This window comes from Ailuropoda melanoleuca, chromosome 11 (genome assembly GCF_002007445.2).
Source record: "Ailuropoda melanoleuca isolate Jingjing chromosome 11, ASM200744v2, whole genome shotgun sequence".
NCBI lineage: Eukaryota > Metazoa > Chordata > Mammalia > Carnivora > Ursidae > Ailuropoda > Ailuropoda melanoleuca.
Window position 1 is genome coordinate 42599316 of NC_048228.1, and position 5613 is coordinate 42604928.

General features: G+C 36.9%; 1 protein-coding gene across 2 annotated transcripts in view; it reads right to left on the reverse strand.

Moving 5' to 3' along the window:
- Positions 1-5613, reverse strand: part of ARHGAP24 (Rho GTPase activating protein 24) — a 500478-nt gene that overhangs the window by 494308 nt on the left and 557 nt on the right. The window lies entirely within an intron of this gene.

Genomic DNA, 5613 nt, shown 5'->3' on the forward strand with positions numbered 1-5613 from the left:
TGGAATTACTAATCACTTTTAACTACTTCTAGAATTACAAGTCACATATGTAAAAGCATCTCATGGAGTGTTTGGTACTTGGCTGATACTTAATTCATTAGAGTGACTATCATTATGAGAGTCTGTGAGACTCAAAGAAAGAAAAATAAAAAATTCAGGACAAAATGAAGCTATTTTTCCCCCTCAGGAAATTTGAAAAATTACTTTGTTTTCTGAAAACTCAATGTGATGGGAAGAAAACAACCCCAGCTATAGGGATAAGCTTCAGTTTATTGATAGATTTCATTTGTAACAAAAAGTTTTCTGTTTCTCAGAAATATACCTAAGGGAACTCTTGTACACATTTGTAATACATGTATTGAAAAAAACACCCATGTTTGGTCTTAAATATCTATTTTCAGAATTATTCAGACATGACTCCTCTTCTAAGTTTTTCAAGAAATGTAACATTTGTGGCCAGTCTATTTTATCCATCAGGGAGTATAAAAACAGTACTTCGAATGTTTCTAGGAACCACAAAAAAAAAAAAAAAATCTGGAAAATTATTGGCTCTAAAATACTGAAGTTACAAGATAGAGACTTATAAATATTTAACTACATGTCTAAACAGAGTAAAAAATATACAAAATGAAGGTAATTCAATCTATTTCCATAATGGCTTTGAGTTAACTTAGTTAAAGGGTATGGAATGATAGGTGCATACAAGAATGCAAACTGTGTCATAAGAAGACCTTGACCAGGGCACAGCCAAGCATCCAATTTAGTTCCAAGCTTCTTGGGTGACAATCCAAACTGAGAAAAATGGTGATTTCTTAGTCTCTTTTCTTCTAACCGAAGAAACAACCCTAGTTAGTCAGAAGAAGCACACTTTTTAAAGCAGTAAAATTAAAAATGGCAAAAATGAATTTATGGAGATCTTTATGTAAGGAATATTGAAATACATATGAAAAAGTGCCAAGATATTGTCCATGCAGCCTCTCTTTTTTATGTCAACTCAGTAACATCTAGGGCACTACATTAAAGCACAGTGTGATGAAGACAATGTAATGAAAAGGTGTTGTAAAGTGAGTGCGACAGGTAAGCTTCTGGTCATATAATTTGATAAAAATAGAAAGCATGGAAGATTTAGAAAACTGAGAAGACTATTACTCTTAAATATCAATGCTTGCTCTTCCACTTTTCTCAGAGATACTGCATAAGGAACAATTTGAGCTTAAGGTCCCTGGCTGGTGACTAAAACACAAACATGATGCATTCTTCTTTTTTTTTTTTTAAGATTAATTTATTTATTTAAGAGAGAGAGACAGAGAGAGCACAAGCCGGAGGAGAGGCAGAGGGAGAAGGAGACTCCCCGCTGAGCTGGGAGCCTGCCATGGGGCTCGATCCCAGGACCCTGGGATCATGACCTGAGCTGAAGGCAGACGCTTAATGGCTGAGCCACCCAGGCACCCCGCATGATGTGTTCTTGATTGAAAAATTATCTGTGTGCTAAACAGCAGAGGTATACAAGTGCCAGAAGTATTACTGCTCTGAAAATGAAATGAAGCCCATTTGTATTTTGGTTCAATGGAGAACAACACCCGTCTATATGTCAGGCAGCAGAAATAACTGTAGAGGAAGACACTTTTTTTCAGAAGGAAACTTTGGATTTGGCCTAAATGCTCAAATGAGATGAAAGGAAGATCCATATAATAAAAAATCAGTAACATGAAAAAAGATGCCCCTCTGAATTTCCTCCTCTCCATCCACCTCCACATTCTCCTTTAATGAAATCCAACTTCCTTCAAGCACTAGCACTCAAGATAATTATGAAATAGCCAAAATTAGTATTTCTACTTTGTTTGATTAATTCAAATTATTGCCCATCCACAGGCAGCAGAATCTCTAAATTTAATTCCATTACTACTCCTCACAGCCAAACCCAGGACCCCCCACTGGGATTTGATAGATTACAGATTTTATAGTATAATATAAAAACCAATTGGGAAAATATGTATCTATTAGAACTGTTTCTATTACCTTTAAACTCAAGTGTACTTTGTGTTTTTTCAAAAGAAAAAGACGATTCCACAGTAGTTTCTTGTTTTACTTTGTTTTTGCTTTATCATTTCAAAAGCACAGATTTCATCTATTATAGGAATTAAATAGACATGCGTGGGCTGCTAGAAAGTGAATTATATTTTATAGCATTGTTACTTTTGGAAAATGAACTCTGAGTCCAAATAGATATTTTTCAAATGGTACCTTTGGGGGAAAAAAAAAAACTATCTGCATAAATTGGAGCCCACTAGTACTTCATTCATTCATAACTTTGCTTGCCCATTTATTAAGGAAACATTAACACACATCTACTATATGTTTCAGGCCCTGAGCTAAGCACTAGGAGGCAGGTAGGTCCTCTACCACCAATATAACCATTAAGGAGCTCACTATAGTTGTTTGGTAGTAATATTTTAATAATAAAAATTATTCAAAATAATTATTCAAAGTATGTACAAAGCACCACGGAGGCAGACAAGATGAAATGATTTATCTTTTCTGCATAGAATTGGATAAATTCTCCCAGAGAAAGTTCCAGTTGAAATGGACCACCGAGAACCAAGTGGGACTTTCCAGGCAAAGGGAATTCCTGGAGAATGGAAATCCATGAGCAAAAAATCAGAAGTGTGAACAATGAGGAGCCCTTGTGCAGGAAGGAGAAGCTAAAAAGGAAGGGCTTTGAAAAGCTTAGTCACTATACTAAAGAGTTTAGTGTTACTGTTTTAGGATAATTGGAATCCCAGGATCCATCAAAGGTTTTAGAACAAGGGATTGACACAATTAGATCTGTCCTGTATAAAGATTAATTGTAGCAATGCCACAGTTAGGTATAGATGCTGCTTAAAAGCACACATGTACACAATAACCTCTGAAAACTGAACATTCCTTGAATCTCATCAGAACAATCCCCCCATTTCCAAATGTGCTTCTAATTAGCCACTGAAACCATCATAATCTTACAAAGTTTGAGTTTGAGTAGTGAAGACAAGACGAGTTACCATTTCAAGACTCAATCTGAGGCTTGAACTCTTCCCATGAAGAGCATTAACTTCATGGCAAAGTTGACAATTAACAATTTCACTTTTAAATACCCTTCTCCATCTGGGAGAAATGTTAGTCCTTTAGCCATGGATTTAAAGAGTAACCAAGCATTGCTGGATCTTAAATCTCAGGGGCTTTTTTTCTCAGGAAAACGTGACCATTGTGGAATAGATGCCTCAGGTTCTTGTTATCGTCAACCTCCTCCAAACCCAGGGGTGACTAACTGAGGGGCTGTGCCTTCCACTGGCCTCCAAGCTGAGGCTCTATCCACCTCCTCCATCTTGCTTTTCCACAGCGCTCACCTTTACCAAAAACTGACACATGGCAGAAAGAAGGGATCAGCATTTCATAAGCTCAACTCACCAGGAAAGAACCCTTTTACTACCAGCCGGCAGATACCATAGGAAAATAACCACAGGTGACTGAGCTGCGCCTACAGCCCTGCAAGCACTAAGAACAGAAACAAAATGCATGGGCTGGATTTTGCAGCACTTCTGCCTGCTCTCAGCCCTATGAAACCAACCTGGACACTAATCGAGTGGAAAGAAAACACACTTGAATAGGCCAGAAGTTCACAACAAAACTGCTAAGGCACTGTTGGTAAACACCAACTCGGCTTTGGCCAAGACAGCAAAGTAATCAGACTCAAACCACTTATTACCACCTGTTGCACATTCCTTACCCTTCCTGCCCTGTCCCTTACCCCCTACCCTCCATCCTGGAGAGTCCAAGATCACACAGTAAATAAAGCCCTGACCAGTAAAAATTCTCAGAGCTTTGGCCGTTACTATACCAAGCAAAACCTGAAAGGACCTCACTGGAGATTTAAACCCAGGACACTTTGCTCTTTTACACTTAAACCTATACTCTTTTCTGGAAAGGTACAATAGTATTTCTTCTTCAGTGATTTTTTTTCTTGAGAACTTAGTTTTTCTTACTTATCTTTTCTTACTTATTTTTCTTACTATCAGGTTGTACTTTCAAAACGATTCAAATTCACCAGTACACACAGCACAAAAGAACATTACTCAGAAACCATCTACTTCTCAATCCGAAATCCCTGAGATTAAGTAATAAAACAAAATAATACAGTTGAAAGCCAAGGACAGACTGAGTTTCAGCAGCCTTTCAGATGTAGAAAAAAATTTATAGATTCTCCATCTTTTTATCACACTGGTTGTGTATTCCTTACACATACCTCAAACTAAATTCCAGATCTAAAAAACTCATAGTTTATCCTTTATTCTCACTTAAAGGTCTTCCACTAAGAGCATACCTCTGCTGAGTGGAAAGAGAATGTTATTTATTTTCAAGTTTTGCCAGTATTTCAGTCCTCCAAGATGTCTAAGGTGAATTCTCTGACAACTCAGTAATGGATCTAAAGAACAGATTCCTTGACTTCTTACCTAAAACTCAGGCACTCAAGAAAGACAAACGGGAATTGTATTACTGGGATTCCTTAGAAGTTGAAATGTCCCCAGAAAAGAGGAAGTATTAAGAAATTTAAAAGGGAGAGAGATCTTAACAAGTTTGATGTGGCTCTATACTTGTTTTCTGGCTTTTTCTAATATATTAATTCTCCGTGTTTTATGATGCCCAGCTTAATACCAACATCCATTCTTGCCCTTAAGGGTTGGTTTTGAGTTCTAATTAGAATCAGGGGACAGATTGTTTGTATTTAATCTGTCTGTCCATCTTCTCAGTAATTGAGTAAAGCTCTTAACTGTACTGTAAATATCCCCAGATTTCAATTAATTTGTCTTCGTTAGCAGACACAGCAACACACGTTGTTTTACTTATGCATAAGCAAACCCCTTAGAACTTTTATATTTCAAATACCCAGCATGATTTATGTATTTCCTCTTTTTAGAAAGAGATGGAATGATGATGTCTTGCTAAGGTTAAAAAAAAAAAGAGTAACAAAAACTATGATGGAAACACAAATAGTCTGGAGATAACCTCCTAACTGAAATGAATTAAATGGACACAGACTACATATAGGGAGTCTGGGCTACCTATTAGTAGTTGCTATTGAAAACTTAATATCTCTAAGAAATATTACGCAAAGAGTAATATCTCCCCTTCTACTTGGGGGCTTATAAAAGAAATACAGTCCACACTATTTTTTTTAATGACAACAAATTACCTATTTATACTCAAGAGAGGATAGATAGCGTCTTCAAAAAAGCTACTTTTCAAAAATATAAACAAAATCTTTTGGATGGCTTAAAATTCACCAAAGATCCCCTATTATTTTATGTTGGCAATAAAAATGTTCATTATTAAAACCTACCTCTGTGTGCCTGTTATCTAGGAAACTCTCATAAGACACTAGGGGAAACAAACAGGGAAGGTGGGGGGAGGATGGAGAAGGAAGGATGGATAGTAAGGAAGCTGAACTGCACAATTTTTATTAATTCCATCTACGTTTAAGGCCAGAAACACACACTACCATCTTACTCCTTTTCTTCCTTTTAAAAATAAAAACATTGTTTCCCAACGTGCGCGCGCGCGCGCGCGCGCACACACACA